We start from the raw sequence: 14,534 nt of genomic DNA on the forward strand, positions 1-14,534 counted from the left end.
GCCGAAACTAACAAAATGAAGTTCAACAGGGACAAATGCAAGATACTTCACTTCGGCAGAAAAAATGGAATGCAAAGATACAGAATGGGGGACGCCTGGCTAGACAGCAGTACATGTGAAAAAGATCTTGGAGTCCTTGTGGACAACAAGTTAAACATGAGCCAACAATGTGATAGGGCTGCTAAGAAAGCCAATGGGATTTTGGCCTGCATCAATAGGGATATAGCGTCTAGATCCAGGGAAGTCATGCTACCCCTCTACTCTGCCTTGGTCAGACCACACCTGGAATACTGTGTCCAATTCTGGGCACCGCAGTTGAAGGGAGATATTGACAAGCTGGAATGCGTCCAGAGGAGGGCAACTAAAATGATCAAAGGTCTGGAGAATAAGCCCTATGAGGAGTGGCTTAAAGAACTGGGCATGTTTAGCCTGCAGAAGAGAAGGCTAAGAGGAGACATGATAGCCATGTACAAATATGTGAGGGGAAGTCATAGGGGGGAGGGAGCAAGCTTGTTTTCTGCTGCCCTGCAGACTAGGACGCGGAACAATGGCTTCAAACTACAGGAAAGGAGATTCCACCTGAACATCAGGAAGAACTTCCTCACTGTGAGGGCTGTTCGACAGTGGAACTCTCTCCCCCGGGCTGTGGTGGAGGCTCCTTCTTTGGAGGCTTTTAAACAGAGGCTGGATGGCCATCTGTCGGGGGTGCTTTGAATTCGATTTTCTGCTTCTGGCAGGGGGTTGGACTGGATGGCCCATGAGGTCTCTTCCAGCTCTACCATTCTATGATTCTAAGTACAGGTACTGTACCTCTTTCTCCAGATAAAGAATGAAATCACAGCATGACTAGCATTTATCCACTTACATAAAACATTACCATTTTATATTAACACTCAAACAAGCAAACTGTAACAAAGATTCTTCTTAGTACGTTTCCCTTACTGAAAATATGATTTACATACACAGGGTAACTAATTTTGATGGGGAAGTTCTTTTCTTCCTGATATCCCATCAGGAAGTAAAGAACTTCCCCCGCAAAATTAGTGCAGGGTGAACATGTCATCAGGATGGGTGTGTCCATGTGACCATTCTCCCAAAATACACTATGTAGGGCAATTGCCATAGAGACAATTCAAGTGTGGTTTTATTCAGCCGGCTGCTTATAGCATTACTGAACAGAGCTCACCTGGAGTCAATTGTCACCGTTTTTAAAACGTAACTAAATGGAAGATGTTTGTAGTAAACACAGTTCCTGTGTAAAGGCTGTAACCATGGTATAGAATAGCCCAAATCAAAACTCCAGCTGTGTAAACTATATGAACTCTGGACAAAGCTTTTAGGAAGGACTGCACCACATATTCCTCCTTTTAATGTTTTAGATTTCTAGATTAAGATTTCCTGAGTTGGGTAGATGTGTAATATGCAGATATGCAAAGATCAAAGGCTTTACAAAGTCTACGGTGCATTTTATTCACATGCATATTTATGAAGTCATGTTCATTATGTTTTCTGCCTTCCTGACTGACTCCCCAGTTTCTCTGGTTAGTTTTGCAAGCCAGCAAATTACCTGTTCATCTGGCAGTTTTCACTCCAGGGTTCTTCTAATGCTGGATCTCTACACTTTAAATACAGCTTTCCAAATCCCCTTCCCAGGAGTAAACATTTTTTATTCAGATCCAAGACCAAAAATGACATAATGGGACTGGACAGCTTTCAAGGACTTCCACCGTTAAATTACAGCATGGATCTGCCTAATGTCTGCCTAGAGCACACATGCAGGAAAACAGCAAACCACCTCTCCCAACCCATTAAAAACAGACCTTCAATTTTAAATATAAAGCATTTATTCCAAGGACTGGAGCATGTCATCATTATGTTCAAATTTCCAAATCAAGTTGTAGATTCAGATTTATGGGAAGACTTGGAGTCAAAGTGATTGCACTCCAATTTGTTTACCATTGTTTATTGTTTTTAGTTTCCTACGCAATGATCATGAGGCATGATTTCAATCTCTTTCCTCTCTGTTTCTGATTTCTTGCACTCAGTGCTGTTTCATTTTTCATCAGCTATTGGATAGCTGCCATATCAGGGCCACAAAGAGATCATTATTGTTTAATTCCCATTAAAACAAACAATTGGTGCCATCCTGAACCGACAGATTAATAGGAAAGATAATGGAGGGAGTGGCTCCATGCTGCAACAGAAAACACCCTTGCTCTTTTATTTCTTTTGGAAACTTTTTAAGATAGTGGCCGCCACTATGGACTAACAATATAAGGGGACACAACAGTTATAGCATTTGTATACACACACTCACAAATGGAGTCTTCATACAAGATTACCTTTTTCAGTAGACATAACAAAGTTATGATAATCATTTAGAGAAAGAGACTTTGTAAAGGAGCTTCCACATTAGATGTTTATTCTAGAACTGTTACTCTGTTAACTCATGATATCAGTTACAATTTAGGACTGCCTGACATTGCAATTGAATCTTCCTTTCTGATCAATGCCTGTATATACAAGGATACTTCAATTAATATCTCTAACAAAGAAACTCCTGTTTTACAAAGTTTTTAATGCTTGCCAGCACATTATCCTCTGTTGAGTTGGAAGGCTTTTTTAACAGCATCCACACTTGAAGAATGGCGAAAGATTGGAGAAACACAGACTTTCAATGTCAAATTGCAGCAGTAAGTCTGTAGTAAGCAATAGAGCTTAAGCAAAAAACGGGGAGGGGATTTTCCTTACATAAGCCTACTGTAACTGCACGTGTCTGCCTACAGCAGGCAGGGGAAATAGCAGCTTTCCCCAGAACCCCTTTTTGGGCATTTTTGCGCAGCCTAACAGAAAGAAAATGGAACCAGATTATCCTGACTCACTGGCTACATATCAGCATGTTTTTTTGTTTTTTTTAAAAAAGTATAGATCTACAAATTTGGTCACCAAAATAGAAATCATAAGGAAATGAGACTGGTGAAAGGAAAAATGTCAGTCCTGGATGCATTTTGGAATTTTATTTATTTATGTTTGCAAGTCTTATTTGATTGTTTCTGTTCACACTTGAGTATTGTCAGGTTTGGATAAACAGTTTGCTGAAACATGTTGAACTGTTCTTCTCTTTTTGTGGTGAGGGAACGTACTCCTGATCTTTCCTCCTCTGGTACCAAATTTTCTGTTAAAGAAGTAATGCCTAGGAACACATCTCCTTTGTTAGCTGAGACTTACTTGAACCTGGAGCTTGGGAAACTCCCCATGTTGTTGCAAGGTTCTCTATATTCCCATCTTCTTGTGATCCAGAACACCACACCCTACTTTTCCAAGAAATCGAGATGATGGAAGGGGTAGAAGAAACTGAGAGAAATCTGAGATGGCTGACTGGGCAAAATAGGAAAAAACCTTCAGGTCTGTTAAACTGCTTGTGGATTACCACTGGATGTGTTAGTGAGCTATTCTCCCTACATATTAGTTATACTTTTCTATAAACACTTATTTTTCATCTATGCCTTAAATATTGCCTAGGCTGTTAAATTAGTAGAATTGCATTCACATGTATTTTTCTTTTGTAATTTTATAGAGATGGAAGATTGAAATTAATGGCCCCACTCTTGAATAAATTGATTGATATTTGCTCTGTTAGCAAACACTAATAAACATGTAACAGAAATTGTTGAAGTTTTTCTCTCTGCTTCTAAGATTAATAAATGCATGATTCATCTATATATGTAGCATTGAGATTTCTCTTCCATACTTAATTATACAAAGTCTATTATATTTTTAAATTTTCAAATAATGGCTAGATTGTTATGACTCCCATCTGTTTAGCATTGTTTCTTTTATATAGTGATTTCATATGAAAATTATCTTGTATTTTAATGGGTTTGACAGCATAATAAAGACTGGGCTGAACTGGTTAAATTAAGAGAGGAGTCAGTGTGATGTAGTGGTCTGAGCATTTGACTATGGAGAACAGGATTTGTATCCATGACCATGGGCAACTCACACTTTCTCAGCATCAGAGCAAGGTAGTGACATACTTCTTTTCCTCCTCTTCCTCAACAACAACAACAAGGGGAAAGAACATCCTCCAGGAAAGCTAACACACATCAGAAATGGACAACAGGCATGAATCAGAATATCCATGCAATAGTGCACATGTGATAAAAAGTGCCAGTCAAAAATAAACATGCTCTTAAAATGTGGACATTTTTACATCCTTACCTACACAACATTACATCCATAGGTATGCACAGAACAATGTGAAATGCACACATTTAAGAACCATAAAAGACGATTTTGCATGATTCTGATCCAGAATTTAGACTGGGAGATTTTCCAGAATTGTCATTTCCCCTATAACTTCTCATAGTCTTCATCAACTCTGCTGATTTAATATGGTGCTGTAAGAAAGGTTAATTAATACTCCCAATGCAATGTATGTTTATTCAAAAAATCTGTTTTCTTACATCTGAGATGTAGATTATAGATATGTACATGGCAATAACAAACACAACCATAAATTAGGGAGCTGATGTGAAGCCACATAATTATAGCAACCATGTTTGTTTTCTTGTTTATTAAACCAAGTTTAAACCTGACTTGGATATAAACTATAAACTATACAGATATAGTATAACACAACTAAATAAATAATTAACAGTGCAGGCTCTGTCATAAACACAAAAAGAAGCTGCACCAACTTAAAATACCTTCAGAGCCATTGTTAGGTAATTTTTGAGAGTAGGCAATCAGAATTTTGTTGCCCTCCCCTGAATTTTGGTGCCCCCCCCCCAAGCTGGGGGGGGGCTGAGCAGCAGGGAGGGGAGGAGTCTGCAAAGTGCCGAGGAATGAGAAAGAAGGCGTTCCTTGGCGCTTTGCAGACCAGAGAAGCGGGCACCACTTCTCTGCTCTGCAGAGCACTGAGGAACGCCTTCCTAGCGAGAAGGAAAGCATTCGGCGCTTTACAGACCAGAGAAACAGGCGCTGCTTCTCTGGTCTGCAAAGCACCAAACGCCTTCCCGGCGGAGCCAGGATTTGCCTGTGGCGCCCCCAACAAGATGGCGGCACAGGCAAATGCCTAGTTTGCCTGGCGGGTGAACCGCTCCTGAATGCCTTGTAAATAAGGTTCAATCTGATGAACCCACATATCTAAACATACCGTACTCACAGGAGTACACAGGCCATATCTCACAAATCAATGAAAGACATTCCTAGCCACTCAGGCCACTTTAAGCCCAAGCCACAGTGCTAGACGAAGAGATTTTCTAACTGTCTCACGTTTTCTTTTTAGTGGAATAATAATCAATAAAATAAAAGCATCCTTTATCTACAAACCTGCTTCTCCAGAGGCATTACAACCTCATCTAAGACAATCCACACATTCAATTCCTTTGACTACCTAAACTGTAATTAAAACAGTAAAAACTGACTTTCATTTTCTTAGGATTTGACTTCAATAGGTTGGTTGTCATTTGGTTCATTGCTGATAAAGGACACAAATACAGCATACTGCTCAATGTTAGCAATGTATTCATGGCACCTCTCTCTATATCCCCTAATGGCATCATCCCATCACCTTCAAATGGGTTTTTATAAACATTGTTCTGGATTCCCCTCAGAAAATCAGCTGTCAAGCAAAAACCTCCCAATGCCACTTTCTGAAAGAGACCTTGTAGATACGAGTTCATCTCTTGGGCCACTTTTTCCTAATCCGCAGGTTTGCAGCCAATGTGTCGACAGCAGCTGCCATTATTATCCTAACAAACACTGATATAGGGAAGAGATATCTTAGGCCCCTTCCACACTGTCCCTGTATCCCAGGATCTGATCCCAAATTATCTGTTCATCCCAGATTATCTGGCAGTGAGGATTCATATATCCCAGTTTAAAGCAGATAATCTAGGATCAGATCTTGGGATATAGGGCAGTGTGGAAGGGGCTTTGTATTAGGGTTGAGAGTATAGAGTAGCGTAGCGGAACCAGTATTGTCCAGTTAACACCATGTGCAAAGAACTCACACCAGGCAGAGGAATTGAACAGAACAAAGGAAACTTTACTTGTAGAGTTGAAATACAAATAAAACAGTTCAGCAATCTTACAATGTCCTTGTAGTTGCATAAAGTAAATAACTAATAAATCAGCATTCAAAATATATACAGCATAGCATATTTAAATCAGCCACTTGACCGTAGCTATTTAGAGAGCCAGTCTTCTTGTGTGCTCTCTCTAGCAAGCTCAAATTCCAACTTGACAATTTCAGCCACCTGCTCTCAAAACAATACATTGTTTTAGGCGTGGCTTCTCTCTCTGCAAAGAGCTGAGCTCCCTTTGCAGAGATCTTTCTTTGCAAGAATCTTTCAAGGGATTTCTTTTACACACACACATACACATTAGCAAATTGGCGTAATACTTTGCATGGCCAGTTTCAGGAGTGAAAGTCAAAGTTCTTTCATTTAAAAAAATTAGAATAGCCTCTTAAATAATCAAAGTCGCCTTGTGAATTCAACACTCAGAGCCCTTCCAGACAGGCCCTATATCCCAGGATCTGATCCCAGGTTTTCTGCTTTAAACTGAATTATATGAGACCGCACTGCCAGATAATCGGGGATACACAGAAAACCTGGGATCGGATCCTGGGATATAGGGCCTGTCTGGAAGCGCCCCAAGTAACCTTGTCTCAGTGTCTGTTCAGGCAGCACCAGAGAATTGCTATGATGTTATATAAATGGAATGGGATGAAGTAGTCAAGTTCAATAAAGTTACAAAGGCAGTTAAGCATTTCATTCCACTCTTATCTGAATGTCTTTCATCTGAATTCTTATCAGGATAGAGAAACAGTGCATGATCTGATCTCAGTGCCAAGTGACCTAGCAATTATTTTCAAAAGACCTCAACATTTGCAACTAAGGACTACATTTTCAGAAGAAGCTAATTCTCCTTTTAATCCTCTGTGCTGCCTTTGAGCTCTTTGGGATGTCTGAATCATTGCAAGTTTATGAAAACATAACAAAAGCAGACTAGGCTGAACTCCAGAGGTGTTGAGTCCTCCTAGCAGGAGTTTACGTAACTTGACAAACTCCTGCCTCAATGGCAGTTAGAAGAAAACTCGTGCTCAGCTTGAGTACAACTGCAAGATGTCATTGCTCAAGAGACAGGAAAACCAAACACACTGGCCTTAACTTAACTGACTCAAATGCTTCAGCTGTACCCCACAAAAAGGGACATCAGCCTGTTTAGCAAGCTTTGCAAATGATGACTTATTATCATGAATGCTTGTTTTTTTATACCTAGAATCATAGAGTTGGAAGAGACCACAAGGGCCATTCAGTCCAATCCCCTGCTTTGCAGAAAAACACAATCAAAGCACCCTTGACACCTATTTTATATGTACCTGGAGTCAAGTAAAATATTCTTGGACAGAAAGTGGCCACAAGTGGAAAACGTTTAAGAAGTTTGGATCTAAAAGGATGAAGTGGGTCTCATCTTCTATGGGTGTGTGTGTGTGTGTGTGTGTGTGTCAGAAGTGACTTGAGAAACTGCAAGTCACTTCTGGTGTGAGAATTGTCTGTCTGGAAGAATGATGCCCAGGGGATGGCCAAATGTTTTGATGTTTTACCATCCTTTGTGGGAGGCTTCTCTTATGTCCCGGCAGACAGAGGGAGCTCACCCGCTCCCCAAATTTGAACCGCCAACCTCTTGGTCAACATTCTTGCTGGCACAAGGGTTTAACCCATTATGCTACAGTCAGCTCCATCTTCTATGAAGATAAGAAACTGCTTGACTCCTTTTTCTCCCAGTTGAATTAGTTGTAAATATCAACCTCTGGATGAACTTTAGATTACTGTTATGCTTTTGTAAAGTGTATTTATATGAAAAGCAAATAAAAATGAAACAATCTCCTTGGAAAATAAAGCTGCCTTTTCCTCACAATGAAGGAAGAAAAATGAAGCTGACCTCCTCCAATGAAAGTGGCAGTTCTTTGAACAGTTTTTCATTAAAAGCCATAAGATCACACACAGCTTCTGTGTAGTTGTCAGTTGAACTCAAGCAATTGCACCCCTCTCCTCCCCCCCCCCCCCCCAGAATCTTTTGATCATTGGTTATACAGGCTGGGGCTTTTCTGGGAGCACAAGATTGAGACCCACTGTTCTAGCTAAAGTGCAACATTGTCTGTATGTTGCATATGGTTAATGTTTTAAACTAATGTTTGCTATCATTGCTTTGCAGATTCAAACCTTTACACATCATTTATTTATTATGCCTTATGGTTTTTATGAGTCGGTTTGGTAGCAGTAGGAGCATCAGGAACCCATCCCTCTAAAATTAGCAAGGATTCATCAGGGGAGATTTGATGAGGGGGCATCTGGATACAAGTGGTAGGATGCACATACAACTCTACAGGTAGTGAGTGCAGTTGTTGGTCCAGTCAGCTTTATCTTCAGCTGAAAGCTCTCAGTCACAGACCATCTTCCTTCCAGGGAATTTCCATCTCCTTCCAGACTAAGTCCATCCAGACATTTCCTTCCACAAGCTATCTAAAAATTGCACAGGGCCCTTACAGCATGCTAGATTAACTAGAAGCATATCTCAGATTGAAACAAATTGTTTGTCTGCTATTTGAGGGAAGCGTAGCACTGGTTACTCTTGCTCCAACTCTGACATATCTTTCACTGTGCTTATACCAGAACACTTAGAGCAGTGGTTCTCAACCTGGAGTCCCCAGATGTTTTGACCTTCAACTTCTAGAAATCCTAACAGCTGGAAAACTGGCTGGGATTTCTGGGAGGTATAGGCCAAAAACATCTGGGGACCCCAGGTTGAGAACCACTGACTTAAAGGGTGATGAGGTATTACCTGCAAATAGTTTTTAGGAAGTTCAGTGGACTAAATTTGGTAGTTGTTTCTCAGTACAAAGCAGGTGCTCTATCCCAAGAGAAGGTCCTTTTCATCGTTGTCTAAATTTCTTTGAATAAATTTCAATCAGACTGTGAAAACTGCTTTGATTTATATAGCTGACCAAATACAAATGATAAAAATATACACCAAAATACAAACTGAGCTCCTTTAGGTTCTACAGACTTCATGGTGGCAAACAATACCAGTGACAGCACTTAAATCAGACTGTTAACTCGCTGTAGTCTAAGCATTCAATTGCTTAGGAAAATATTACTGAAGTCAGTAAACAAGGACTGGGATGTCAATGCATATAACACTATGGCACTGAATTCTAAAAACTGAGGAAAAAAGATTCATATTCAAACCTTCCAAAAGATGGTAAGGTATAAAGACCAAGAGTGGGAAAACATCAAATAGAAACAGGTTGGTTGGTTACTGGTTCTGGTGAAGAAAAATATCCAATAAAATATGGTAACATTAGAAGGGAAACACTGCAGTAGCTTTAGCTGAGAGGGATCTCTGGAATATGTGGGCCAGAGTACTAAAGTTCCTGTTTTATTTATTTATTAAATGATCAGAAATCAAGCGTAATTCAGAAAGACACTACTAAAAGGAATGGCTTGAATCTTCACTTTGAGATATACAATGATCATCCAGGCTGTTACCAATCTAATAGAAGCTGGATGCCACCTGGTGGCTCTTACCATTCATTCAATTGAATGTTATCTGTTCCTATACTTGCAACATTTACAGCATTGGGCATAGATTGTTTTTATTTTCCACATATTCATGTGTACAGCCATTCTAATATTTAATTATATATAGTACTATACCAATTTGTGACAGCACAAGCTAATTTGCATTTCAACACCTATTAGAACAGAACAAAAATTATCACAACAGAACATGGAACATGGCCATACAACCCAAAAAACTCACAGCAACCCAATGATTCTAGCCATGAAAGCCTTCAACAATTACAACAGACTCTTGGTATTCACTGGGTTTGGTTCCAGGGCCCCCATAGATACTAAAAATGTGGATGGTCAAGTCCCATCATATGCAGTAGCATAGCAAAATACTATCCCTTACATGACATGGAAAAATCAAGGGTAATTTTTTTTGGAGGGAGACAAATGTTTTCAAGCCTTGAATGGCTGAATTCATGGATATGGAGGGTGAGCTGTATTTTGACTACTGAATCAAGCTGTGCTAGCTGGGTGCATATAATCATTATTAAAATATTTTGTGAAGTATTGCATTGCAATGGAATCTTCTTGGAAGAAGTAGCTTCCTGAATGGATTTGGCATGTTTGGCTGCACTGCCGTGAGAAAACTGTCATCTCTATGTGTAAAACTTTTATTGGAACTTGTTACCTATGTGGGTTGTGCCCATCAGTAACACAAAAAATGCATTGTGTCAAATTGAGTTAAAAGGTATAAATATGTGCATATGCCAATACATATAACAGGAACATGTAAAATAGTTATACATAACAATAGTTGGATGCAGTATGTGTGCGTGTTTCATGTAGTTGTTGAGATTTTTGGGACTTGGGCTGGAAAGAAGGGGGCTAGAAAATACAGAACGGCATCAACAGGTATATTCTTTGTTAGGGTAGATGACCAAAGGAGACAGGGAGATCGCCAAAAGCATACCTGTGTTAACCAGTATATTTCTAAGTAAATACGGACATTGCAAAATGCCATAAGCATCCAGTGAAACAAAGATGGTTGATTAAGTGTGTCGCACTCTTAGGCCCCATCTAATGCTACTAGTAGTAGTAGTGGTGGTAGTAATAGTAGTAATAGTACTAATAGATTTTATTTATTACCTACCTCTCCTGATGGCTCAAGGTGGGGTACAACAAAGTCAAAAACATATGAACATAAAATATATACAATAAATGACATAGATAAAAACACAAAAACATTTTTAAAAACTTGCACCTAATACTGATATTGAACCGACATATAGAAGCAATAGAATGTAAATCAAAACTCATGACTGAAAGTTGACTGGTAGGCCTGCCAAAAAAGACGGGCCTCCAACTGTGTTTTAAATTCTTGTTTAACTGTTGGAGCTCTTCTGGCAGGTCATTCCACGGTTGTGGGGCAGTCGATGAAAAGGTCCTCTGGGTGATGGCCACCAGTCAGGTTCTGACTGACTGGAGTAAGCATCTACCCAAGGACCTGTGTCCTAAAGAGCAAACTGTATGAGAGAAGGCAATCCTATAGGTAACCTGGACCCAAACCATATAGGACTTTAAAGGTCAATACCAATATTTTATAGTTTGTCCAGAAAAATTTTGGTAAACAGTGGAGTTACTTTAATATGGGTATAATATGCTCACTTCTAGATGTCCCTGTAACTAATCTGGCTGCCATGTTTGTTTGTTTTTGTCTCTTTTTATTTATTTATTTTAATTGATACATGTTTTGAACTAATTGGAGTTTTTGAACAGCTGAAATTTACACTGACATATAATGAGTTTCAGAATGCAGTTTAACTGCATTGAACTGCATTATATGAATCTACACTGCCAGTGTAGATGGGGCCTTAGAACATACCACCACTCAAAGATGTAGGATGAGTACAACAATATGCTTCTTTCAAGGATATACCTATGGTAGCATCCTAAAACAAATGACACAAAAGGCAAGTGCGGTTTTACAACTATTCCTATTTCCTGCTGTTTGTATAGGCAGATGACCAACATAAGCCTAAAAGAAATACATGCACAGTGCACATGGACTGCATCTGATTTTCAGATAAATTCTTTCAATGCACCCTCTCAGAATAAATAGAGCCCCCGGTGGAGTAGTGGGTTAAACCCTTGTGACTTGAAGGTTGGGTTGCTGACCTGAAGGCTACCAGGTTCGAATCCCACCTCCCTCTATCAGCTCCAGCTCCATGCGGGGACATGAGAAAAGCCTCCCACAAGGATGGTAAAAACATCAAAAACATCTAGGCGTCCCCTGGGCAACGTCCTTGCAGACGGCCAATTCTCTCACACTAGTAGCAACTTAGGTTGCTCCTGACACGAAAAAAAAGAATAAATAGAATGATGAATCACTTTCCATTACAATAGGAATGGGGAACTGAGGCTATGTCTACATAGGAGGAAAAAACCATACTCACTCCAAATTCGGAATTGACAGTCTTCACAACACATGAGAATTTCTAGAAAGTATTCTGGGTTTGTTGCCTTTAACCCAAATTTGCTCTGTTTTTATGCAAAGCTGGGGAAAACTCTGGATTATCTTCAGGCTTTGTAACCATCTGGACAGCTGGATTGTGCCCGACTCCATGGTCCACATGGATGAATTGCCATCACCTTTTCTCTGTACTCATCAGCGCACCTATGTCACTGCCACTGCTCCCTGTCGGTCATGGAGCTCCCTGTGAGCTCCTGGCCATTGCAGTCACATCTGCTGAATGCAACTCTATACCCTCCTTAGTGATCACACAGATGCTCCGTTATGACCTGAGCACATGCAACCATGAAGACTAGATGCTCTCAGGGAGCTCTATGGCTGGCAGGAAGCAGTGGCAGCAATGCAAAATACAAGATGATGGCTGATGCAGTCATTCCCTACCTCCTGATCATCTGGACAGCACTACAGAGGGTTCAGCTAAGTGTGTGTGGCATCATCTTCGATTCAGGGCCCGAGCGCAATGCACCAGCCTAGGCCAAGATTAAGTGGCTGATGTAAACAAGGCCTGAGCCAAGTTGAAGGTAATTTATTCACATGTATATCACACACCCCTCCCTCCAACAACTACATTAACATGCTGAAAAAAACATGATTTCTGGATCCATTTTTGACAGACTAAGCTTCCTTTTGAGATGTCTTGGGTGACTGTAGGGGCAGGAGAGAGTAAAACTTTTATTTTCACTATGTGGAAACAAATCAAATACACACACATCTTTACAAGTTTAGGATTCTGGAGAAGAGAAAGCTTCAGGGATCACACCTTTCTTATGCTTGCATTAGAGTAGGAAGGGACTTTCATGCTTCACTTTCCACCAGTTTATCTTTTGATAACCTATACTTTTCAGAAGTCCTCTGGAGGAATGGTTCTTTGCCTCCTCCTGGTGGGCTAGGATGGAATCAGCACAGATGTGTGCAACTGCGCACACAAGTAAAGGCATTGTGATATTTGCATAACTTTATTGTCTTGTCTAAACCTACTCAAATCTGTATTCCTACACAAAAACTTCAGGCTGTTGTCAGCTGTAACTACTGACTCACTGTACCAAACGAAGCTTTTTGTGGAAAGAGTAGAAACATTGATCCAGATAGTGTAACAGGATAAATATAATCCCTGTGCTGGGATATATAAACATAACTCACCACAACACAGTTTTGGACTGTAACCCTCATCAGTTCTAACAATCACAGCCAAAAGAAAGGAAATAAGTGAGTTGCAGTTCAACAATATCAGGAGGTGCAAAAGTTCCCCATCGCTGTCTGAAGCAGAACCTGGAACGAAACAGATTGTGATGATTGGAGATCATGAAAGATTTGTACCAGATAACATGAACTTTTGCTGTATTTCTAAGTTTCACTCAAAAGATCTGGACTGCACACAGTGTAATGATGCCAGTTTTTGACTTTATTTAAATAGGCTCACAGAAATTTCTCATCCCCAGAGGCCAAGTATATTTAGAAACACTAACATTTCACTGGGAATTTCCATTCGTTTATGGATTTGTTCTTTCAAATAATACATGAGCAGTTTAAAAGAAAAGATTTTCTTTTGAACATCACTAAACATTTTAAGTAATGGGCATCCTGAGAAAACAGCAATTGAATTTGGAATTCCCTCAAATATTTGTCTTGGCTATATCGCTCTTTCTAGTTAGCTTCAAATATAAATAGCCTTTGGTATTTATAACTGTCCTGTTGGCCTATTACAGTCCAAAACTGCCCATGTGTACTAAGAAATAAGCAGAGATTGATACATATAAAGAAAGGGTGAGTGGAAGGAGAGATAAGAGATGGAGAAAGAGGAATCCAGAAAAGGGAGGTGATGAGAATACTTCACTTCGGCAGAAAAAATGGAAATCAAAGATACAGAATGGGGGACGCCTGGCTTGACAGCAGTGTGTGCGAAAAAGACCTTGGAGTCGTCGCTGACAACAACTTAAACATGAGCCATCAATGTGATGCGGCAGCTAAAAAAGCCAACAGGATTCTGGCCTGCATCAATAGGGGAATAGCGTCTAGATCCAGGGAATTCATGCTACCCGTCTATTCTGCCTTGGTCAGACCACACCTGGAATACTGTGTCCAATTTTGGGTACCGCAATTGAAGGGAGATGTTGACAAGCTGGAAAGCGTCCAGAAGAGGGCGATTAAAATGATTAAGGGTCTGGAGAACAAGCCCTATGAGGAGCGGCTTAAAGAGCTGGGCATGTTTAGCCTGCAGAAGAGAAGGCTGAGAGGAGACATGATAGCCATGTACAAATACGTGAAGGGAAGTCATAGGGAGGAGGGAGCAAGCTTGTTTTCTGCTGCCCTGCAGACTAGGATGCGAAACAATGGCTTCAAACTACAGGAAAGGAGATTCCACCTGAACATCAGGAAGAACTTCCTCACAGTGAGAGCTGTTCGACAGTGGAACTCTCTCC

The 14,534-nt window shown here is 40.2% G+C and overlaps 1 long non-coding RNA gene across 1 annotated transcript in view; it reads right to left on the reverse strand.

The window, feature by feature from the left end:
• Positions 1–6,031: 6,031 nt before the first annotated feature.
• LOC103277872 (uncharacterized) overlaps positions 6,032–14,534 on the reverse strand; it is a 35,567-nt gene continuing 27,064 nt past the window's right edge. Inside the window, exon 3 of the long non-coding RNA XR_505728.3 lies at positions 6,032–13,383. This is a non-coding gene — a long non-coding RNA (uncharacterized LOC103277872). The remainder of the gene's footprint in view (positions 13,384–14,534) is intronic.

The sequence above is a fragment of the Anolis carolinensis genome, chromosome 2, assembly GCF_035594765.1.
Source record: "Anolis carolinensis isolate JA03-04 chromosome 2, rAnoCar3.1.pri, whole genome shotgun sequence".
Lineage (NCBI taxonomy): Eukaryota > Metazoa > Chordata > Lepidosauria > Squamata > Dactyloidae > Anolis > Anolis carolinensis.